The following is a 25,485-nucleotide window of genomic DNA, read 5'->3' as shown; positions in this document are numbered from 1 at the left end:
GAGTTCTAAGAACGATTATTAGTGGGTCTAGATTTGGTCGATCATTGGATTGTTGGTGAAGACCTGGTCAGTTTTGGAAAATGTTTAATTGGCTCTGCCTGGTTGGATATAATCATTTCTGTGGGTTTCGATTCAATGGTTTGATTTGTTTTATGTTGTTTAAATGGTGGGATTGTTTGTATTGATGCTTGCTTATTGGTTATCTTTTGATTTCAGTAAATTGGTTTCATTTTTTAAAACAATTGAGGTGATTTCCTAATTTCTCTAAATTTGATGGGTTTTTTAATTCAGAATATCGTGATTAGAATTGTATTAAGCCTAGTTCCTGTACGTTTAATTGTTTATATCAAACATTTCCTTTGATTTCTTTTAAACCGTTGACAATTATTGTATGGATTGTTCCTAGTTCATTAGGTCTGGGTTTGCTATTTATACGAGAGTATTGTTTTCCAGCTTTATCTATGTAAGTTGTATTCGTTGAATTTACCACAAGGACTTTAGAGTTTTGAAAAGGATTATTAGTGGGTATAGATTATGACGATCATTGGATGGTTGGGGAGGGATTGGTCAATTTTGGAAAATGTTTAATTGGTTCTACCTGTTTTGGCTAGAATAAGTTTTGTGGGTTTTCATTGAATGGTTTTATTAACCTTAGGTATAATCGACGTTTATCAGATGAGTTTATCTATGTTGAGTTGGTTTTATTTGTATCTGTATCGATTAGTTTGAAAGTGAGTGCTCAAAAATTGACTATTTCTACTTTCAACTTTATTGTTTTTAATTTGGCTTTTTCTTGATAGGTTACATTTGCTTGGATTATCTTGGATTGTTTTAAGTTGATTTCAACTATGCTTTGCGTAGTTGATCTTTTTTATTTAATGCCTCGATAATTTACAATGGATTTGTTAAATAATGTGGATAATTTCTTGCCAGGCTTTTGTTTTGAAAAATGTATAATTGTATTTTGGCTAGAATCAGTTTTGTGGGCATTGATACGTTAAATTGTTTATATCAAACATTTCCTTTGATTTCTTTTAAACCGTTGACAATTATTGTATGGATTGTTCCTAGTTCATTAGGTCTGGGTTTGCTATTTATACGAGAGTATTGTTTTCCAGCTTTATCTATGTAAGTTGGATTCGTTGAATTTACCACAAGGACTTTAGAGTTTTGAAAAGGATTATTAGTGGGTATAGATTATGACGATCATTGGATGGTTGGGGAGGGATTGGTCAATTTTGGAAAATGTTTAATTGGTTCTACCTGTTTTGGCTAGAATAAGTTTTGTGGGTTTTCATTGAATGGTTTTATTAACCTTAGGTATAATCGATGTTTATCAGATGAGTTTATCTATGTCGAGTTGGTTTTATTTGTATCTGGATCGATTAGTTTGAAAGTGAGTGCTCAAAAATTGACTATTTCTACTTTCAACTTTATTGTTTTTAATTTGGCTTTTTCTTGATAGGTTACATTTGCTTGGATTATCTTGGATTGTTTTAAGTTGATTTCAACTATGCTTTGCGTAGTTGATCTTTTTTATTTAATGCCTCGATAATTTACAATGGATTTGTTAAATAATGTGGATAATTTCTTGCCAGGCTTTTGTTTTGGAAAATGTATAATTGTATTTTGGCTAGAATCTGTTTTGTGGGCATTGATTGAATGGTTTCGTTGACCTTAGGTATAGACGATGTTTACTAGATGAGTTTATCTATGTTGAGTTGGTTTTATTTGTATCTGAGTCGGTTAATTTGAAAGTGAATCCTCAAAATTTGACTGTTCTTCTTTCAAATTTGTTGTGTCTAATTTGGCTTTTTCTTGATAGGTTACATTTGCTTTAATTATATTGGGTTGTTTTAAGTTGATTTCAACTACGCTTTGCGTAGTTGGTCTTTTTTAGTTAATGCCTCGATAATTTACAATGGATTTCTTAACTAATGTGGAAAACTTCTTACCAAGCTTCTATTGTAAATGTGAGCGGTTGGATTTATCTTATCTAGATATGATGGGTTTGTTTATGGTAAATTAGTGGTTTTAGAGTTGAAATCCGCACGATTCTTAACAGTTGATTTTACTATGTCAGTTTTCTGCTTTGAGTTGTTTGAGGTTGTTTAAACGGTGCGATTGTTTGTATTGATCCTTGTTTGTTGGCTTTGTTTTGATTTGAGTAGGAACAGTTTCATTTTTTACAAGAGTTGAGTTGATTTCCTAATTATTTAAATTTGATGGGTTTTTTAATTTAGAATATCGTGATTAGAGTTGTATTAAGCCAGGTTCTCATACGTTTAATTGTTTGTGTCAAGTATATCCTTCGAACTTTTTTAGATCGTTGACAAGGTATTGTTTGGATTGATCCAAGTCAATTGGTTTGTTTGAGTAGGTCTGGGCTTCCTATTTAAACGATATGACAGTTTACCTACTTTATCTAATTATTTTGGATTCGTTGAATTACTACATGGAGTTTGGAGTTTTAATAAGGATTATTAGTGGGTCTAGATTTGGTCGATCATTGGATGGTTGGTGAGGACCTGGTCAGTTTTGGAAAATGTTTAGTTGGTTCTACCTGGTTGGATAGAATCATTTCTGTGGGTTTTGATTCAATGGTTTGATTTGTTTTATGTTGTTTAAATGGTGGGATTGTTTGTATTGATGCTTGCTTATTGGTTATCTTTTGATTTCAGTAAACTGGTTTCATTTTTTAAAACAATTGAGGTGATTTCCTAATTTCTCTAAATTTGATGGGTTTTTTAATTCAGCATATCGTGATTAGAATTGTATTAAGCCGAGTTCCTGTACATTAAATTGTTTATATCATATATTTCCTTTGAATTCTTTTAGACCGTTGACAAGTTATTGTATCGATTGTTCCTAGTTCATTAGGTCTGGGTTTGCTATTTATACGAGAGTATTGTTTTCCAGCTTTATCTATGTAAGTTGGATTCGTTGAATTTACCACAAGGACTTTAGAGTTTTGAAAAGGATTATTAGTGGGTATAGATTATGACGATCATTGGATGGTTGGGGAGGGATTGGTCAATTTTGGAAAATGTTTAATTGGTTCTACCTGTTTTGGCTAGAATAAGTTTTGTGGGTTTTCATTGAATGGTTTTATTAACCTTAGGTATAATCGATGTTTATCAGATGAGTTTATCTATGTTGAGTTGGTTTTATTTGTATCTGGATCGACTAGTTTGAAAGTGAGTGCTCAAAAATTGACTATTTCTACTTTCAACTTTATTGTTTTTAATTTGGCTTTTTCTTGATAGGTTACATTTGCTTGGATTATCTTGGATTGTTTTAAGTTGATTTCAACTATGCTTTGCGTAGTTGATCTTTTTTATTTAATGCCTCGATAATTTACAATGGATTTGTTAAATAATGTGGATAATTTCTTGCCAGGCTTTTGTTTTGGAAAATGTATAATTGTATTTTGGCTAGAATCTGTTTTGTGGGCATTGATTGAATGGTTTCGTTGACCTTAGGTATAGACGATGTTTACTAGATGAGTTTATCTATGTTGAGTTGGTTTTATTTGTATCTGGGTCGGTTAATTTGAAAGTGAATCCTCAAAATTTGACTGTTCTTCTTTCAAATTTGTTGTGTCTAATTTGGCTTTTTCTTGATAGGTTACATTTGCTTTAATTATATTGGGTTGTTTTAAGTTGATTTCAACTACGCTTTGCGTAGTTGGTCTTTTTTAGTTAATGCCTCGATAATTTACAATGGATTTCTTAACTAATGTGGAAAACTTCTTACCAAGCTTCTATTGTAAATGTGAGCGGTTGGATTTATCTTATCTAGATATGATGGGTTTGTTTATGGTAAATTAGTGGTTTTAGAGTTGAAATCCGCACGATTCTTAACAGTTGATTTTATTATGTCAGTTTTCTGCTTTGAGTTGTTTGAGGTTGTTTAAACGGTGCGATTGTTTGTATTGATCCTTGTTTGTTGGCTTTGTTTTGATTTGAGTGGGAACAGTTTCATTTTTTACAAGAGTTGAGTTGATTTTCCTAATTATTTAAATTTGATGGGTTTTTTAATTTAGAATATCGTGATTAGATTTGTATTAAGCCAGGTTCTCATACGTTTAATTGTTTGTGTCAAGTATATCCTTTGAACTTTTTTAGATCGTTGACAAGGTATTGTTTGGATTGATCCAAGTTAATTGGTTTGTTTGAGTGGTCTGGGCTTCCTATTTAAACGATATGACAGTTTACCTACTTTATCTAATTATTTTGGATTCGTTGAATTACTACATGGAGTTTGGAGTTTTAATAAGGATTATTAGTGGGTCTAGATTTGGTCGATCATTGGATGGTTGGTGAGGACCTGGTCAGTTTTGGAAAATGTTTAGTTGGTTCTACCTGGTTGGATAGAATCATTTCTGTGGGTTTTGATTCAATGGTTTGATTTGTTTTATGTTGTTTAAATGGTGGGATTGTTTGTATTGATGCTTGCTTATTGGTTATCTTTTGATTTCAGTAAACTGGTTTCATTTTTTAAAACAATTGAGGTGATTTCCTAATTTCTCTAAATTTGATGGGTTTTTTAATTCAGCATATCGTGATTAGAATTGTATTAAGCCGAGTTCCTGTACATTAAATTGTTTATATCATATATTTCCTTTGAATTCTTTTAGACCGTTGACAAGTTATTGTATCGATTGTTCCTAGTTCATTAGGTCTGGGTTTGCTATTTATACGAGAGTATTGTTTTCCAGCTTTATCTATGTAAGTTGGATTCGTTGAATTTACCACAAGAACTTTAGAGTTTTGAAAAGGATAATTAGTGGGTATAGATTATGACGATCATTGGATGGTTGGGGAGGGATTGGTCAATTTTGGAAAATGTTTAATTGGTTCTACCTGTTTTGGCTAGAATAAGTTTTGTGGGTTTTCATTGAATGGTTTTATTAACCTTAGGTATAATCGATGTTTATCAGATGAGTTTATCTATGTTGAGTTGGTTTTATTTGTATCTGTATCGATTAGTTTGAAAGTGAGTGCTCAAAAATTGACTATTTCTACTTTCAACTTTATTGTTTTTAATTTGGCTTTTTCTTGATAGGTTACATTTGCTTGGATTATCTTGGATTGTTTTAAGTTGATTTCAACTATGCTTTGCGTAGTTGATCTTTTTTATTTAATGCCTCGATAATTTACAATGGATTTGTTAAATAATGTGGATAATTTCTTGCCAGGCTTTTGTTTTGGAAAATGTATAATTGTATTTTGGCTAGAATCAGTTTTGTGGGCATTGATACGTTAAATTGTTTATATCAAACATTTCCTTTGATTTCTTTTAAACCGTTGACAATTATTGTATGGATTGTTCCTAGTTCATTAGGTCTGGGTTTGCTATTTATACGAGAGTATTGTTTTCCAGCTTTATCTATGTAAGTTGGATTCGTTGAATTTACCACAAGGACTTTAGAGTTTTGAAAAGGATTATTAGTGGGTATAGATTATGACGATCATTGGATGGTTGGGGAGGGATTGGTCAATTTTGGAAAATGTTTAATTGGTTCTACCTGTTTTGGCTAGAATAAGTTTTGTGGGTTTTCATTGAATGGTTTTATTAACCTTAGGTATAATCGATGTTTATCAGATGAGTTTATCTATGTTGAGTTGGTTTTATTTGTATCTGGATCGATTAGTTTGAAAGTGAGTGCTCAAAAATTGACTATTTCTACTTTCAACTTTATTGTTTTTAATTTGGCTTTTTCTTGATAGGTTACATTTGCTTGGATTATCTTGGATTGTTTTAAGTTGATTTCAACTATGCTTTGCGTAGTTGATCTTTTTTATTTAATGCCTCGATAATTTACAATGGATTTGTTAAATAATGTGGATAATTTCTTGCCAGGCTTTTGTTTTGAAAAATGTATAATTGTATTTTGGCTAGAATCAGTTTTGTGGGCATTGATACGTTAAATTGTTTATATCAAACATTTCCTTTGATTTCTTTTAAACCGTTGACAATTATTGTATGGATTGTTCCTAGTTCATTAGGTCTGGGTTTGCTATTTATACGAGAGTATTGTTTTCCAGCTTTATCTATGTAAGTTGGATTCGTTGAATTTACCACAAGGACTTTAGAGTTTTGAAAAGGATTATTAGTGGGTATAGATTATGACGATCATTGGATGGTTGGGGAGGGATTGGTCAATTTTGGAAAATGTTTAATTGGTTCTACCTGTTTTGGCTAGAATAAGTTTTGTGGGTTTTCATTGAATGGTTTTATTAACCTTAGGTATAATCGATGTTTATCAGATGAGTTTATCTATGTCGAGTTGGTTTTATTTGTATCTGGATCGATTAGTTTGAAAGTGAGTGCTCAAAAATTGACTATTTCTACTTTCAACTTTATTGTTTTTAATTTGGCTTTTTCTTGATAGGTTACATTTGCTTGGATTATCTTGGATTGTTTTAAGTTGATTTCAACTATGCTTTGCGTAGTTGATCTTTTTTATTTAATGCCTCGATAATTTACAATGGATTTGTTAAATAATGTGGATAATTTCTTGCCAGGCTTTTGTTTTGGAAAATGTATAATTGTATTTTGGCTAGAATCTGTTTTGTGGGCATTGATTGAATGGTTTCGTTGACCTTAGGTATAGACGATGTTTACTAGATGAGTTTATCTATGTTGAGTTGGTTTTATTTGTATCTGAGTCGGTTAATTTGAAAGTGAATCCTCAAAATTTGACTGTTCTTCTTTCAAATTTGTTGTGTCTAATTTGGCTTTTTCTTGATAGGTTACATTTGCTTTAATTATATTGGGTTGTTTTAAGTTGATTTCAACTACGCTTTGCGTAGTTGGTCTTTTTTAGTTAATGCCTCGATAATTTACAATGGATTTCTTAACTAATGTGGAAAACTTCTTACCAAGCTTCTATTGTAAATGTGAGCGGTTGGATTTATCTTATCTAGATATGATGGGTTTGTTTATGGTAAATTAGTGGTTTTAGAGTTGAAATCCGCACGATTCTTAACAGTTGATTTTACTATGTCAGTTTTCTGCTTTGAGTTGTTTGAGGTTGTTTAAACGGTGCGATTGTTTGTATTGATCCTTGTTTGTTGGCTTTGTTTTGATTTGAGTAGGAACAGTTTCATTTTTTACAAGAGTTGAGTTGATTTCCTAATTATTTAAATTTGATGGGTTTTTTAATTTAGAATATCGTGATTAGAGTTGTATTAAGCCAGGTTCTCATACGTTTAATTGTTTGTGTCAAGTATATCCTTCGAACTTTTTTAGATCGTTGACAAGGTATTGTTTGGATTGATCCAAGTCAATTGGTTTGTTTGAGTAGGTCTGGGCTTCCTATTTAAACGATATGACAGTTTACCTACTTTATCTAATTATTTTGGATTCGTTGAATTACTACATGGAGTTTGGAGTTTTAATAAGGATTATTAGTGGGTCTAGATTTGGTCGATCATTGGATGGTTGGTGAGGACCTGGTCAGTTTTGGAAAATGTTTAGTTGGTTCTACCTGGTTGGATAGAATCATTTCTGTGGGTTTTGATTCAATGGTTTGATTTGTTTTATGTTGTTTAAATGGTGGGATTGTTTGTATTGATGCTTGCTTATTGGTTATCTTTTGATTTCAGTAAACTGGTTTCATTTTTTAAAACAATTGAGGTGATTTCCTAATTTCTCTAAATTTGATGGGTTTTTTAATTCAGCATATCGTGATTAGAATTGTATTAAGCCGAGTTCCTGTACATTAAATTGTTTATATCATATATTTCCTTTGAATTCTTTTAGACCGTTGACAAGTTATTGTATCGATTGTTCCTAGTTCATTAGGTCTGGGTTTGCTATTTATACGAGAGTATTGTTTTCCAGCTTTATCTATGTAAGTTGGATTCGTTGAATTTACCACAAGGACTTTAGAGTTTTGAAAAGGATTATTAGTGGGTATAGATTATGACGATCATTGGATGGTTGGGGAGGGATTGGTCAATTTTGGAAAATGTTTAATTGGTTCTACCTGTTTTGGCTAGAATAAGTTTTGTGGGTTTTCATTGAATGGTTTTATTAACCTTAGGTATAATCGATGTTTATCAGATGAGTTTATCTATGTTGAGTTGGTTTTATTTGTATCTGGATCGACTAGTTTGAAAGTGAGTGCTCAAAAATTGACTATTTCTACTTTCAACTTTATTGTTTTTAATTTGGCTTTTTCTTGATAGGTTACATTTGCTTGGATTATCTTGGATTGTTTTAAGTTGATTTCAACTATGCTTTGCGTAGTTGATCTTTTTTATTTAATGCCTCGATAATTTACAATGGATTTGTTAAATAATGTGGATAATTTCTTGCCAGGCTTTTGTTTTGGAAAATGTATAATTGTATTTTGGCTAGAATCTGTTTTGTGGGCATTGATTGAATGGTTTCGTTGACCTTAGGTATAGACGATGTTTACTAGATGAGTTTATCTATGTTGAGTTGGTTTTATTTGTATCTGGGTCGGTTAATTTGAAAGTGAATCCTCAAAATTTGACTGTTCTTCTTTCAAATTTGTTGTGTCTAATTTGGCTTTTTCTTGATAGGTTACATTTGCTTTAATTATATTGGGTTGTTTTAAGTTGATTTCAACTACGCTTTGCGTAGTTGGTCTTTTTTAATTAATGCCTCGATAATTTACAATGGATTTCTTAACTAATGTGGAAAACTTCTTACCAAGCTTCTATTGTAAATGTGAGCGGTTGGATTTATCTTATCTAGATATGATGGGTTTGTTTATGGTAAATTAGTGGTTTTAGAGTTGAAATCCGCACGATTCTTAACAGTTGATTTTATTATGTCAGTTTTCTGCTTTGAGTTGTTTGAGGTTGTTTAAACGGTGCGATTGTTTGTATTGATCCTTGTTTGTTGGCTTTGTTTTGATTTGAGTGGGAACAGTTTCATTTTTTACAAGAGTTGAGTTGATTTTCCTAATTATTTAAATTTGATGGGTTTTTTAATTTAGAATATCGTGATTAGATTTGTATTAAGCCAGGTTCTCATACGTTTAATTGTTTGTGTCAAGTATATCCTTTGAACTTTTTTAGATCGTTGACAAGGTATTGTTTGGATTGATCCAAGTTAATTGGTTTGTTTGAGTGGTCTGGGCTTCCTATTTAAACGATATGACAGTTTACCTACTTTATCTAATTATTTTGGATTCGTTGAATTACTACATGGAGTTTGGAGTTTTAATAAGGATTATTAGTGGGTCTAGATTTGGTCGATCATTGGATGGTTGGTGAGGACCTGGTCAGTTTTGGAAAATGTTTAGTTGGTTCTACCTGGTTGGATAGAATCATTTCTGTGGGTTTTGATTCAATGGTTTGATTTGTTTTATGTTGTTTAAATGGTGGGATTGTTTGTATTGATGCTTGCTTATTGGTTATCTTTTGATTTCAGTAAACTGGTTTCATTTTTTAAAACAATTGAGGTGATTTCCTAATTTCTCTAAATTTGATGGGTTTTTTAATTCAGCATATCGTGATTAGAATTGTATTAAGCCGAGTTCCTGTACATTAAATTGTTTATATCATATATTTCCTTTGAATTCTTTTAGACCGTTGACAAGTTATTGTATCGATTGTTCCTAGTTCATTAGGTCTGGGTTTGCTATTTATACGAGAGTATTGTTTTCCAGCTTTATCTATGTAAGTTGGATTCGTTGAATTTACCACAAGAACTTTAGAGTTTTGAAAAGGATAATTAGTGGGTATAGATTATGACGATCATTGGATGGTTGGGGAGGGATTGGTCAATTTTGGAAAATGTTTAATTGGTTCTACCTGTTTTGGCTAGAATAAGTTTTGTGGGTTTTCATTGAATGGTTTTATTAACCTTAGGTATAATCGATGTTTATCAGATGAGTTTATCTATGTTGAGTTGGTTTTATTTGTATCTGTATCGATTAGTTTGAAAGTGAGTGCTCAAAAATTGACTATTTCTACTTTCAACTTTATTGTTTTTAATTTGGCTTTTTCTTGATAGGTTACATTTGCTTGGATTATCTTGGATTGTTTTAAGTTGATTTCAACTATGCTTTGCGTAGTTGATCTTTTTTATTTAATGCCTCGATAATTTACAATGGATTTGTTAAATAATGTGGATAATTTCTTGCCAGGCTTTTGTTTTGGAAAATGTATAATTGTATTTTGGCTAGAATCAGTTTTGTGGGCATTGATACGTTAAATTGTTTATATCAAACATTTCCTTTGATTTCTTTTAAACCGTTGACAATTATTGTATGGATTGTTCCTAGTTCATTAGGTCTGGGTTTGCTATTTATACGAGAGTATTGTTTTCCAGCTTTATCTATGTAAGTTGGATTCGTTGAATTTACCACAAGGACTTTAGAGTTTTGAAAAGGATTATTAGTGGGTATAGATTATGACGATCATTGGATGGTTGGGGAGGGATTGGTCAATTTTGGAAAATGTTTAATTGGTTCTACCTGTTTTGGCTAGAATAAGTTTTGTGGGTTTTCATTGAATGGTTTTATTAACCTTAGGTATAATCGATGTTTATCAGATGAGTTTATCTATGTTGAGTTGGTTTTATTTGTATCTGGATCGATTAGTTTGAAAGTGAGTGCTCAAAAATTGACTATTTCTACTTTCAACTTTATTGTTTTTAATTTGGCTTTTTCTTGATAGGTTACATTTGCTTGGATTATCTTGGATTGTTTTAAGTTGATTTCAACTATGCTTTGCGTAGTTGATCTTTTTTATTTAATGCCTCGATAATTTACAATGGATTTGTTAAATAATGTGGATAATTTCTTGCCAGGCTTTTGTTTTGGAAAATGTATAATTGTATTTTGGCTAGAATCAGTTTTGTGGGCATTGATTGAATAGTTTCGTTGACCTTAGGTATAGACGATGTTTACTAGATGAGTTTATCTATGTTGAGTTGGTTTTATTTGTATCTGGGTCAGTTAGTTTGAAAGTGAATCCTCAAAATTTGACTGTTCTTCTTTCAAATTTGTTGTCTCTAATTTGGCTTTTTCTTGATAGGTTACATTTGCTTTAATTATATTGGGTTGTTTTAAGTTGATTTCAACTACGCTTTGCGTAGTTGGTCTTTTTTAGTTAATGCCTCGATAATTTACAATGGATTTCTTAACTAATGTGGAAAACTTCTTACCAAGCTTCTATTGTAAATGTGAGCGATTGGATTTATCTTATCTAGATATGATGGGTTTGTTTATGGTAAATTAGTGGTTTTAGAGTTGAAATCCGCACGATTCTTAACAGTTGATTTTACTATGTCAGTTTTCTGTTTTGAGTTGTTTGAGGTTGTTTAAACGGTGCGATTGTTTGTATTGATCTTTGTTTGTTGGCTTTGTTTTGATTTGAGTAGGAACTGTTTCATTTTTTACAAGAGTTGAGTTGATTTCCTAATTATTTAAATTTGATGGGTTTTTTAATTTAGAATATCGTGATTAGAGTTGTATTAAGCCAAGTTCTCATACGTTTAATTGTTTGTGTCAAGTATATCCTTTGAACTTTTTTAGATCGTTGACAAGGTATTGTTTGGATTGATCCAAGTTAATTGGTTTGTTTGAGTAGGTCTGGGCTTCCTATTTAAACGATATGACAGTTTACCTACTTTATCTAATTATTTTGGATTCGTTGAATTACTACATGGAGTTTGGAGTTTTAATAAGGATTATTAGTGGGTCTAGATTTGGTCGATCATTGGATGGTTGGTGAGGACCTGGTCAGTTTTGGAAAATGTTTAGTTGGTTCTACCTGGTTGGATAGAATCATTTCTGTGGGTTTTGATTCAATGGTTTGATTTGTTTTATGTTGTTTAAATGGTGGGATTGTTTGTATTGATGCTTGCTTATTGGTTATCTTTTGATTTCAGTAAACTGGTTTCATTTTTTAAAACAATTGAGGTGATTTCCTAATTTCTCTAAATTTGATGGGTTTTTTAATTCAGCATATCGTGATTAGAATTGTATTAAGCCGAGTTCCTGTACATTAAATTGTTTATATCATATATTTCCTTTGAATTCTTTTAGACCGTTGACAAGTTATTGTATCGATTGTTCCTAGTTCATTAGGTCTGGGGTTGCTATTTATACGAGAGTATTGTTTTCCAGCTTTATCTATGTAAGTTGGATTCGTTGAATTTACCACAAGGACTTTAGAGTTTTGAAAAGGATTATTAGTGGGTATAGATTATGACGATCATTGGATGGTTGGGGAGGGATTGGTCAATTTTGGAAAATGTTTAATTGGTTCTACCTGTTTTGGCTAGAATAAGTTTTGTGGGTTTTCATTGAATGGTTTTATTAACCTTAGGTATAATCGATGTTTATCAGATGAGTTTATCTATGTCGAGTTGGTTTTATTTGTATCTGGATCGATTAGTTTGAAAGTGAGTGCTCAAAAATTGACTATTTCTACTTTCAACTTTATTGTTTTTAATTTGGCTTTTTCTTGATAGGTTACATTTGCTTGGATTATCTTGGATTGTTTTAAGTTGATTTCAACTATGCTTTGCGTAGTTGATCTTTTTTATTTAATGCCTCGATAATTTACAATGGATTTGTTAAATAATGTGGATAATTTCTTGCCAGGCTTTTGTTTTGGAAAATGTATAATTGTATTTTGGCTAGAATCTGTTTTGTGGGCATTGATTGAATGGTTTCGTTGACCTTAGGTATAGACGATGTTTACTAGATGAGTTTATCTATGTTGAGTTGGTTTTATTTGTATCTGAGTCGGTTAATTTGAAAGTGAATCCTCAAAATTTGACTGTTCTTCTTTCAAATTTGTTGTGTCTAATTTGGCTTTTTCTTGATAGGTTACATTTGCTTTAATTATATTGGGTTGTTTTAAGTTGATTTCAACTACGCTTTGCGTAGTTGGTCTTTTTTAGTTAATGCCTCGATAATTTACAATGGATTTCTTAACTAATGTGGAAAACTTCTTACCAAGCTTCTATTGTAAATGTGAGCGGTTGGATTTATCTTATCTAGATATGATGGGTTTGTTTATGGTAAATTAGTGGTTTTAGAGTTGAAATCCGCACGATTCTTAACAGTTGATTTTACTATGTCAGTTTTCTGCTTTGAGTTGTTTGAGGTTGTTTAAACGGTGCGATTGTTTGTATTGATCCTTGTTTGTTGGCTTTGTTTTGATTTGAGTAGGAACAGTTTCATTTTTTACAAGAGTTGAGTTGATTTCCTAATTATTTAAATTTGATGGGTTTTTTAATTTAGAATATCGTGATTAGAGTTGTATTAAGCCAGGTTCTCATACGTTTAATTGTTTGTGTCAAGTATATCCTTCGAACTTTTTTAGATCGTTGACAAGGTATTGTTTGGATTGATCCAAGTCAATTGGTTTGTTTGAGTAGGTCTGGGCTTCCTATTTAAACGATATGACAGTTTACCTACTTTATCTAATTATTTTGGATTCGTTGAATTACTACATGGAGTTTGGAGTTTTAATAAGGATTATTAGTGGGTCTAGATTTGGTCGATCATTGGATGGTTGGTGAGGACCTGGTCAGTTTTGGAAAATGTTTAGTTGGTTCTACCTGGTTGGATAGAATCATTTCTGTGGGTTTTGATTCAATGGTTTGATTTGTTTTATGTTGTTTAAATGGTGGGATTGTTTGTATTGATGCTTGCTTATTGGTTATCTTTTGATTTCAGTAAACTGGTTTCATTTTTTAAAACAATTGAGGTGATTTCCTAATTTCTCTAAATTTGATGGGTTTTTTAATTCAGCATATCGTGATTAGAATTGTATTAAGCCGAGTTCCTGTACATTAAATTGTTTATATCATATATTTCCTTTGAATTCTTTTAGACCGTTGACAAGTTATTGTATCGATTGTTCCTAGTTCATTAGGTCTGGGTTTGCTATTTATACGAGAGTATTGTTTTCCAGCTTTATCTATGTAAGTTGGATTCGTTGAATTTACCACAAGGACTTTAGAGTTTTGAAAAGGATTATTAGTGGGTATAGATTATGACGATCATTGGATGGTTGGGGAGGGATTGGTCAATTTTGGAAAATGTTTAATTGGTTCTACCTGTTTTGGCTAGAATAAGTTTTGTGGGTTTTCATTGAATGGTTTTATTAACCTTAGGTATAATCGATGTTTATCAGATGAGTTTATCTATGTTGAGTTGGTTTTATTTGTATCTGGATCGACTAGTTTGAAAGTGAGTGCTCAAAAATTGACTATTTCTACTTTCAACTTTATTGTTTTTAATTTGGCTTTTTCTTGATAGGTTACATTTGCTTGGATTATCTTGGATTGTTTTAAGTTGATTTCAACTATGCTTTGCGTAGTTGATCTTTTTTATTTAATGCCTCGATAATTTACAATGGATTTGTTAAATAATGTGGATAATTTCTTGCCAGGCTTTTGTTTTGGAAAATGTATAATTGTATTTTGGCTAGAATCTGTTTTGTGGGCATTGATTGAATGGTTTCGTTGACCTTAGGTATAGACGATGTTTACTAGATGAGTTTATCTATGTTGAGTTGGTTTTATTTGTATCTGGGTCGGTTAATTTGAAAGTGAATCCTCAAAATTTGACTGTTCTTCTTTCAAATTTGTTGTGTCTAATTTGGCTTTTTCTTGATAGGTTACATTTGCTTTAATTATATTGGGTTGTTTTAAGTTGATTTCAACTACGCTTTGCGTAGTTGGTCTTTTTTAATTAATGCCTCGATAATTTACAATGGATTTCTTAACTAATGTGGAAAACTTCTTACCAAGCTTCTATTGTAAATGTGAGCGGTTGGATTTATCTTATCTAGATATGATGGGTTTGTTTATGGTAAATTAGTGGTTTTAGAGTTGAAATCCGCACGATTCTTAACAGTTGATTTTATTATGTCAGTTTTCTGCTTTGAGTTGTTTGAGGTTGTTTAAACGGTGCGATTGTTTGTATTGATCCTTGTTTGTTGGCTTTGTTTTGATTTGAGTGGGAACAGTTTCATTTTTTACAAGAGTTGAGTTGATTTTCCTAATTATTTAAATTTGATGGGTTTTTTAATTTAGAATATCGTGATTAGATTTGTATTAAGCCAGGTTCTCATACGTTTAATTGTTTGTGTCAAGTATATCCTTTGAACTTTTTTAGATCGTTGACAAGGTATTGTTTGGATTGATCCAAGTTAATTGGTTTGTTTGAGTGGTCTGGGCTTCCTATTTAAACGATATGACAGTTTACCTACTTTATCTAATTATTTTGGATTCGTTGAATTACTACATGGAGTTTGGAGTTTTAATAAGGATTATTAGTGGGTCTAGATTTGGTCGATCATTGGATGGTTGGTGAGGACCTGGTCAGTTTTGGAAAATGTTTAGTTGGTTCTACCTGGTTGGATAGAATCATTTCTGTGGGTTTTGATTCAATGGTTTGATTTGTTTTATGTTGTTTAAATGGTGGGATTGTTTGTATTGATGCTTGCTTATTGGTTATCTTTTGATTTCAGTAAACTGGTTTCATTTTTTAAAACAATTGAGGTGATTTCCTAATTTCTCTAAATTTGATGGGTTTTTTAATTCAGCATATCGTGATTAGAATTGTATTAAGCCGAGTTCCTGTACATTAAATTGTTTATATCATATATTTCCTTTGAATTCTTTTAGACCGTTGACAAGTTATTGTATCGATTGTTCCTAGTTCATTAGGTCTGGGTTTGCTATTTATACGAGAGTATTGTTTTCCAGCTTTATCTATGTAAGTTGGATTCGTTGAATTTACCACAAGAACTTTAGAGTTTTGAAAAGGATAATTAGTGGGTATAGATTATGACGATCATTGGATGGTTGGGGAGGGATTGGTCAATTTTGGAAAATGTTTAATTGGTTCTACCTGTTTTGGCTAGAATAAGTTTTGTGGGTTTTCATTGAATGGTTTTATTAACCTTAGGTATAATCGATGTTTATCAGATGAGTTTATCTATGTTGAGTTGGTTTTATTTGTATCTGTATCGATTAGTTTGAAAGTGAGTGCTCAAAAATTGACTATTTCTACTTTCAACTTTATTGTTTTTAATTTGGCTTTTTCTTGATAGGTTACATTTGCTTGGATTATCTTGGATTGTTTTAAGTTGATTTCAACTATGCTTTGCGTAGTTGATCTTTTTTATTTAATGCCTCGATAATTTACAATGGATTTGTTAAATAATGTGGATAATTTCTTGCCAGGCTTTTGTTTTGGAAAATGTATAATTGTATTTTGGCTAGAATCAGTTTTGTGGGCATTGATACGTTAAATTGTTTATATCAAACATTTCCTTTGATTTCTTTTAAACCGTTGACAATTATTGTATGGATTGTTCCTAGTTCATTAGGTCTGGGTTTGCTATTTATACGAGAGTATTGTTTTCCAGCTTTATCTATGTAAGTTGGATTCGTTGAATTTACCACAAGGACTTTAGAGTTTTGAAAAGGATTATTAGTGGGTATAGATTATGACGATCATTGGATGGTTGGGGAGGGATTGGTCAATTTTGGAAAATGTTTAATTGGTTCTACCTGTTTTGGCTAGAATAAGTTTTGTGGGTTTTCATTGAATGGTTTTATTAACCTTAGGTATAATCGATGTTTATCAGATGAGTTTATCTATGTTGAGTTGGTTTTATTTGTATCTGGATCGATTAGTTTGAAAGTGAGTGCTCAAAAATTGACTATTTCTACTTTCAACTTTATTGTTTTTAATTTGGCTTTTTCTTGATAGGTTACATTTGCTTGGATTATCTTGGATTGTTTTAAGTTGATTTCAACTATGCTTTGCGTAGTTGATCTTTTTTATTTAATGCCTCGATAATTTACAATGGATTTGTTAAATAATGTGGATAATTTCTTGCCAGGCTTTTGTTTTGGAAAATGTATAATTGTATTTTGGCTAGAATCAGTTTTGTGGGCATTGATTGAATAGTTTCGTTGACCTTAGGTATAGACGATGTTTACTAGATGAGTTTATCTATGTTGAGTTGGTTTTATTTGTATCTGGGTCAGTTAGTTTGAAAGTGAATCCTCAAAATTTGACTGTTCTTCTTTCAAATTTGTTGTCTCTAATTTGGCTTTTTCTTGATAGGTTACATTTGCTTTAATTATATTGGGTTGTTTTAAGTTGATTTCAACTACGCTTTGCGTAGTTGGTCTTTTTTAGTTAATGCCTCGATAATTTACAATGGATTTCTTAACTAATGTGGAAAACTTCTTACCAAGCTTCTATTGTAAATGTGAGCGATTGGATTTATCTTATCTAGATATGATGGGTTTGTTTATGGTAAATTAGTGGTTTTAGAGTTGAAATCCGCACGATTCTTAACAGTTGATTTTACTATGTCAGTTTTCTGTTTTGAGTTGTTTGAGGTTGTTTAAACGGTGCGATTGTTTGTATTGATCTTTGTTTGTTGGCTTTGTTTTGATTTGAGTAGGAACTGTTTCATTTTTTACAAGAGTTGAGTTGATTTCCTAATTATTTAAATTTGATGGGTTTTTTAATTTAGAATATCGTGATTAGAGTTGTATTAAGCCAAGTTCTCATACGTTTAATTGTTTGTGTCAAGTATATCCTTTGAACTTTTTTAGATCGTTGACAAGGTATTGTTTGGATTGATCCAAGTTAATTGGTTTGTTTGAGTAGGTCTGGGCTTCCTATTTAAACGATATGACAGTTTACCTACTTTATCTAATTATTTTGGATTCGTTGAATTACTACATGGAGTTTGGAGTTTTAATAAGGATTATTAGTGGGTCTAGATTTGGTCGATCATTGGATGGTTGGTGAGGACCTGGTCAGTTTTGGAAAATGTTTAGTTGGTTCTACCTGGTTGGATAGAATCATTTCTGTGGGTTTTGATTCAATGGTTTGATTTGTTTTATGTTGTTTAAATGGTGGGATTGTTTGTATTGATGCTTGCTTATTGGTTATCTTTTGATTTCAGTAAACTGGTTTCATTTTTTAAAACAATTGAGGTGATTTCCTAATTTCTCTAAATTTGATGGGTTTTTTAATTCAGCATATCGTGATTAGAATTGTATTAAGCCGAGTTCCTGTACATTAAATTGTTTATATCATATATTTCCTTTGAATTCTTTTAGACCGTTGACAAGTTATTGTATCGATTGTTCCTAGTTCATTAGGTCTGGGGTTGCTATTTATACGAGAGTATTGTTTTCCAGCTTTATCTATGTAAGTTGGATTCGTTGAATTTACCACAAGGACTTTAGAGTTTTGAAAAGGATTATTAGTGGGTATAGATTATGACGATCATTGGATGGTTGGGGAGGGATTGGTCAATTTTGGAAAATGTTTAATTGGTTCTACCTGTTTTGGCTAGAATAAGTTTTGTGGGTTTTCATTGAATGGTTTTATTAACCTTAGGTATAATCGATGTTTATCAGATGAGTTTATCTATGTTGAGTTGGTTTTATTTGTATCTGTATCGATTAGTTTGAAAGTGAGTGCTCAAAAATTGACTATTTCTACTTTCAACTTTATTGTTTTTAATTTGGCTTTTTCTTGATAGGTTACATTTGCTTGGATTATCTTGGATTGTTTTAAGTTGATTTCAACTATGCTTTGCGTAGTTGATCTTTTTTATTTAATGCCTCGATAATTTACAATGTATTTGTTAAATAATGTGGATAATTTCTTGCCAGGCTTTTGTTTTGGAAAATGTATAATTGTATTTTGGCTAGAACCAGTTTTGTGGGCATTGATTGAAAGGTTTCGTTGACCTTAGGTATAGACGATGTTTACTAGATGAGTTTATCTATGTTGAGTTGGTTTTATTTGTATCTGGGTCTGTTAGTTTGAAAGTGAATCCTCAAAATTTGACTGTTCTTCTTTCAAATTTGTTGTGTCTAATTTGGCTTTTTCTTGATAGGTTACATTTGCTTTAATTATATTGGGTTGTTTTAAGTTGATTTCAACTACGCTTTGCGTAGTTGGTCTTTTTTAGTTAATGCCTCGATAATTTACAATGGATTTCTTAACTAATGTGGAAAACTTCTTACCAAGCTTCTATTGTAAATGTGAGCGGTTGGATTTATCTTATCTAGATATGATGGGTTTGTTTATGGTAAATTAGTGGTTTTAGAGTTGAAATCCGCACGATTCTTAACAGTTGATTTTACTATGTCAGTTTTCTGCTTTGAGTTGTTTGAGGTTGTTTAAACGGTGCGATTGTTTGTATTGATCCTTGTTTGTTGGCTTTGTTTTGATTTGAGTAGGAACAGTTTCATTTTTTACAAGAGTTGAGTTGATTTCCTAATTATTTAAATTTGATGGGTTTTTTAATTTAGAATATCGTGATTAGAGTTGTATTAAGCCAAGTTCTCATACGTTTAATTGTTTGTGTCAAGTATTTCCTTTGAACTTTTTTAGATCGTTGACAAGGTATTGTTTGGATTGATCCAAATTAATTGGTTTGTTTGAGTAGGTCTGGGCTTCCTATTTAAACGATATGACAGTTTACCTACTTTATCTAATTATTTTGGATTCGTTGAATTACTACATGGAGTTTGGAGTTCTAAGAACGATTATTAGTGGGTCTAGATTTGGTCGATCATTGGATGGTTGGTGAAGACCTGGTCAGTTTTGGAAAATGTTTAATTGGCTCTGCCTGGTTGGATATAATCATTTCTGTGGGTTTCGATTCAATGGTTTGATTTGTTTTATGTTGTTTAAATGGTGGGATTGTTTGTATTGATGCTTGCTTATTGGTTATCTTTTGATTTCAGTAAATTGGTTTCATTTTTTAAAACAATTGAGGTGATTTCCTAATTTCTCTAAATTTGATGGGTTTTTTAATTCAGAATATCGTGATTAGAATTGTATTAAGCCTAGTTCCTGTACGTTTAATTGTTTATATCAAACATTTCCTTTGATTTCTTTTAAACCGTTGACAATTATTGTATGGATTGTTCCTAGTTCATTAGGTCTGGGTTTGCTATTTATACGAGAGTATTGTTTTCCAGCTTTATCTATGTAAGTTGGATTCGTTGAATTTACCACAAGGACTTTAGAGTTTTGAAAAGGATTATTAGTGGGTATAGATTATGACGATCATTGGATGGTTGGGGAGGGATTGGTCAATTTTGGAAAATGTTTAATTGGTTCTACCTGTTTTGGCTAGAATAAGTTTTGTGGGTTTTCATTGAATGGTTTTATTAACCTTAGGTATAATCGACGTTTATCAGATGAGTTTATCTATGTTGAGTTGGTTTTATTTGTATCTGTATCGATTAGTTTGAAAGTGAGTGCTCAAAAATTGACTATTTCTACTTTCAACTTTATTGTTTTTAATTTGGCTTTTTCTTGATAGGTTACATTTGCTTGGATTATCTTGGATTGTTTTAAGTTGATTTCAACTATGCTTTGCGTAGTTGATCTTTTTTATTTAATGCCTCGATAATTTACAATGGATTTGTTAAATAATGTGGATAATTTCTTGCCAGGCTTTTGTTTTGAAAAATGTATAATTGTATTTTGGCTAGAATCAGTTTTGTGGGCATTGATACGTTAAATTGTTTATATCAAACATTTCCTTTGATTTCTTTTAAACCGTTGACAATTATTGTATGGATTGTTCCTAGTTCATTAGGTCTGGGTTTGCTATTTATACGAGAGTATTGTTTTCCAGCTTTATCTATGTAAGTTGGATTCGTTGAATTTACCACAAGGACTTTAGAGTTTTGAAAAGGATTATTAGTGGGTATAGATTATGACGATCATTGGATGGTTGGGGAGGGATTGGTCAATTTTGGAAAATGTTTAATTGGTTCTACCTGTTTTGGCTAGAATAAGTTTTGTGGGTTTTCATTGAATGGTTTTATTAACCTTAGGTATAATCGATGTTTATCAGATGAGTTTATCTATGTCGAGTTGGTTTTATTTGTATCTGGATCGATTAGTTTGAAAGTGAGTGCTCAAAAATTGACTATTTCTACTTTCAACTTTATTGTTTTTAATTTGGCTTTTTCTTGATAGGTTACATTTGCTTGGATTATCTTGGATTGTTTTAAGTTGATTTCAACTATGCTTTGCGTAGTTGATCTTTTTTATTTAATGCCTCGATAATTTACAATGGATTTGTTAAATAATGTGGATAATTTCTTGCCAGGCTTTTGTTTTGGAAAATGTATAATTGTATTTTGGCTAGAATCTGTTTTGTGGGCATTGATTGAATGGTTTCGTTGACCTTAGGTATAGACGATGTTTACTAGATGAGTTTATCTATGTTGAGTTGGTTTTATTTGTATCTGAGTCGGTTAATTTGAAAGTGAATCCTCAAAATTTGACTGTTCTTCTTTCAAATTTGTTGTGTCTAATTTGGCTTTTTCTTGATAGGTTACATTTGCTTTAATTATATTGGGTTGTTTTAAGTTGATTTCAACTACGCTTTGCGTAGTTGGTCTTTTTTAGTTAATGCCTCGATAATTTACAATGGATTTCTTAACTAATGTGGAAAACTTCTTACCAAGCTTCTATTGTAAATGTGAGCGGTTGGATTTATCTTATCTAGATATGATGGGTTTGTTTATGGTAAATTAGTGGTTTTAGAGTTGAAATCCGCACGATTCTTAACAGTTGATTTTACTATGTCAGTTTTCTGCTTTGAGTTGTTTGAGGTTGTTTAAACGGTGCGATTGTTTGTATTGATCCTTGTTTGTTGGCTTTGTTTTGATTTGAGTAGGAACAGTTTCATTTTTTACAAGAGTTGAGTTGATTTCCTAATTATTTAAATTTGATGGGTTTTTTAATTTAGAATATCGTGATTAGAGTTGTATTAAGCCAGGTTCTCATACGTTTAATTGTTTGTGTCAAGTATATCCTTTGAACTTTTTTAGATCGTTGACAAGGTATTGTTTGGATTGATCCAAGTCAATTGGTTTGTTTGAGTAGGTCTGGGCTTCCTATTTAAACGATATGACAGTTTACCTACTTTATCTAATTATTTTGGATTCGTTGAATTACTACATGGAGTTTGGAGTTTTAATAAGGATTATTAGTGGGTCTAGATTTGGTCGATCATTGGATGGTTGGTGAGGACCTGGTCAGTTTTGGAAAATGTTTAGTTGGTTCTACCTGGTTGGATAGAATCATTTCTGTGGGTTTTGATTCAATGGTTTGATTTGTTTTATGTTGTTTAAATGGTGGGATTGTTTGTATTGATGCTTGCTTATTGGTTATCTTTTGTTTTCAGTAAACTGGTTTCATTTTTTAAAACAATTGAGGTGATTTCCTAATTTCTCTAAATTTGATGGGTTTTTTAATTCAGCATATCGTGATTAGAATTGTATTAAGCCGAGTTCCTGTACATTAAATTGTTTATATCATATATTTCCTTTGAATTCTTTTAGACCGTTGACAAGTTATTGTATCGATTGTTCCTAGTTCATTAGGTCTGGGTTTGCTATTTATACGAGAGTATTGTTTTCCAGCTTTATCTATGTAAGTTGGATTCGTTGAATTTACCACAAGGACTTTAGAGTTTTGAAAAGGATTATTAGTGGGTATAGATTATGACGATCATTGGATGGTTGGGGAGGGATTGGTCAATTTTGGAAAATGTTTAATTGGTTCTACCTGTTTTGGCTAGAATAAGTTTTGTGGGTTTTCATTGAATGGTTTTATTAACCTTAGGTATAATCGATGTTTATCAGATGAGTTTATCTATGTCGAGTTGGTTTTATTTGTATCTGGATCGATTAGTTTGAAAGTGAGTGCTCAAAAATTGACTATTTCTACTTTCAACTTTATTGTTTTTAATTTGGCTTTTTCTTGATAGGTTACATTTGTTTGGATTATCTTGGATTGTTTTAAGTTGATTTCAACTATGCTTTGCGTAGTTGATCTTTTTTATTTAATGCCTCGATAATTTACAATGGATTTGTTAAATAATGTGGATAATTTCTTGCCAGGCTTTTGTTTTGGAAAATGTATAATTGTATTTTGGCTAGAATCTGTTTTGTGGGCATTGATTGAATGGTTTCGTTGACCTTAGGTATAGACGATGTTTACTAGATGAGTTTATCTATGTTGAGTTGGTTTTATTTGTATCTGGGTCGGTTAATTTGAAAGTGAATCCTCAAAATTTGACTGTTCTTCTTTCAAATTTGTTGTGTCTAATTTGGCTTTTTCTTGATAGGTTACATTTGCTTTAATTATATTGGGTTGTTTTAAGTTGATTTCAACTACGCTTTGCGTAGTTGGTCTTTTTTAATTAATGCCTCGATAATTTACAATGGATTTCTTAACTAATGTGGAAAACTTCTTACCAAGCTTCTATTGTAAATGTGAGCGGTTGGATTTATCTTATCTAGATATGATGGGTTTGTTTATGGTAAATTAGTGGTTTTAGAGTTGAAATCCGCATGATTCTTAACAGTTGATTTTATTATGTCAGTTTTCTGCTTTGAGTTGTTTGAGGTTGTTTAAACGGTGCGATTGTTTGTATTGATCCTTGTTTGTTGGCTTTGTTTTGATTTGAGTAGGAACAGTTTCATTTTTTACAAGAGTTGAGTTGATTTTCCTAATTATTTAAATTTGATGGGTTTTTTAATTTAGAATATCGTGATTAGATTTGTATTAAGCCAGGTTCTCATACGTTTAATTGTTTGTGTCAAGTATATCCTTTGAACTTTTTTAGATCGTTGACAAGGTATTGTTTGGATTGATCCAAGTTAATTGGTTTGTTTGAGTGGTCTGGGCTTCCTATTTAAACGATATGACAGTTTACCTACTTTATCTAATTATTTTGGATTCGTTGAATTACTACATGGAGTTTGGAGTTTTAATAAGGATTATTAGTGGGTCTAGATTTGGTCGATCATTGGATGGTTGGTGAGGACCTGGTCAGTTTTGGAAAATGTTTAGTTGGTTCTACCTGGTTGGATAGAATCATTTCTGTGGGTTTTGATTCAATGGTTTGATTTGTTTTATGTTGTTTAAATGGTGGGATTGTTTGTATTGATGCTTGCTTATTGGTTATCTTTTGATTTCAGTAAACTGGTTTCATTTTTTAAAACAATTGAGGTGATTTCCTAATTTCTCTAAATTTGATGGGTTTTTTAATTCAGCATATCGTGATTAGAATTGTATTAAGCCGAGTTCCTGTACATTAAATTGTTTATATCATATATTTCCTTTGAATTCTTTTAGACCGTTGACAAGTTATTGTATCGATTGTTCCTAGTTCATTAGGTCTGGGTTTGCTATTTATACGAGAGTATTGTTTTCCAGCTTTATCTATGTAAGTTGGATTCGTTGAATTTACCACAAGAACTTTAGAGTTTTGAAAAAGATTATTAGTGGGTATAGATTATGACGATCATTGGATGGTTGGGGAGGGATTGGTCAATTTTGGAAAATGTTTAATTGGTTCTACCTGTTTTGGCTAGAATAAGTTTTGTGGGTTTTCATTGAATGGTTTTATTAACCTTAGGTATAATCGATGTTTATCAGATGAGTTTATCTATGTTGAGTTGGTTTTATTTGTATCTGTATCGATTAGTTTGAAAGTGAGTGCTCAAAAATTGACTATTTCTACTTTCAACTTTATTGTTTTTAATTTGGCTTTTTCTTGATAGGTTACATTTGCTTGGATTATCTTGGATTGTTTTAAGTTGATTTCAACTATGCTTTGCGTAGTTGATCTTTTTTATTTAATGCCTCGATAATTTACAATGGATTTGTTAAATAATGTGGATAATTTCTTGCCAGGCTTTTGTTTTGGAAAATGTATAATTGTATTTTGGCTAGAATCTGTTTTGTGGGCATTGATTGAATGGTTTCGTTGACCTTAGGTATAGACGATGTTTACTAGATGAGTTTATCTATGTTGAGTTGGTTTTATTTGTATCTGGGTCGGTTAATTTGAAAGTGAATCCTCAAAATTTGACTGTTCTTCTTTCAAATTTGTTGTGTCTAATTTGGCTTTTTCTTGATAGGTTACATTTGCTTTAACTATATTGGTTTGTTTTAAGTTGATTTCAACTACGCTTTGCGTAGTTGGTCTTTTTAAGTTAATGCCTCGATAATTTACAATGGATTTCTTAACTAATGTGGAAAACTTCTTACCAAGCTTCTATTGTAAATGTGAGCGGTTGGATTTATCTTATCTAGATATGATGGGTTTGTTTATGGTAAATTAGTGGTTTTAGAGTTGAAATCCGCACGATTCTTAACAGTTGATTTTACTATGTCAGTTTTCTGCTTTGAGTTGTTTGAGGTTGTTTAAACGGTGCGATTGTTTGTATTGATCCTTGTTTGTTGGCTTTGTTTTGATTTGAGTAGGAACAGTTTCATTTTTTACAAGAGTTGAGTTGATTTCCTAATTATTTAAATTTGATGGGTTTTTTAATTTAGAATATCGTGATTAGAGTTGTATTAAGCCAAGTTCTCATACGTTTAATTGTTTGTGTCAAGTATTTCCTTTGAACTTTTTTAGATCGTTGACAAGGTATTGTTTGGAT

This window comes from Nelumbo lutea, chromosome 1, assembly GCF_056320005.1.
Source record: "Nelumbo lutea isolate HS-2025 chromosome 1, American lotus-T2T, whole genome shotgun sequence".
Classification (NCBI taxonomy): Eukaryota; Viridiplantae; Streptophyta; class Magnoliopsida; order Proteales; family Nelumbonaceae; genus Nelumbo; species Nelumbo lutea.
This window is presented reverse-complemented; position numbering follows the sequence as displayed.